Source organism: Volvox carteri (assembly GCF_000143455.1).
Source record: "Volvox carteri f. nagariensis unplaced genomic scaffold VOLCAscaffold_35, whole genome shotgun sequence".
NCBI classification, from domain to species: Eukaryota; Viridiplantae; Chlorophyta; class Chlorophyceae; order Chlamydomonadales; family Volvocaceae; genus Volvox; species Volvox carteri.
The window spans coordinates 1,194,083-1,194,644 of NW_003307578.1; positions in this window are offsets into that span (position 1 = coordinate 1,194,083).

Here is a 562-nt window from a genome sequence, read left to right on the forward strand (position 1 = left end):
ACCCTCACTCGCGGCGCAAGACGCCCCGACCGCAGACAGTGGAAGGCCGCCAGCAGCAGGGACCGGTACATGATGAACCTTGGTTAAGAGTCTTTAGCTGCAGCGCCGGGGTCGCTGCTGCCATCACCCTCGACGCCCGTGTTCCTGGCCCGCGATTGTTTCCATATGACGAACGTTGACGTTTGGCCCGCTCGCTGTTAACAACCGGAGTGGCGTAATTGTCGTCGGCTGGCTGCAGCACTGCGTTCCCTTTGCCTACGACCTCTATGCGGTCTTCATCGACGTCGCTAATGGCTTCAGTGAAGTTTAATTTCTGCATTAATGGCCTGCCACGCTTTGGGAGCTTCGGATCCGAATACTTTGCAGCGTTTGGTCCGGTCAGAAACAGCCCTTTTCCTCGTTGACTCGCGAGTGTGACCTTCCTAACGGTATCCATGGCATTGAAGTGCTATGATTTGGTTAACATGTATGTCTCCTGTAAGATTCTAGCGGCTTTGGCATGGACAGCCCGTTTTCAGCTGGAGGAATGAACTTGTACGGTCGGAACACAATCTATTCCTAA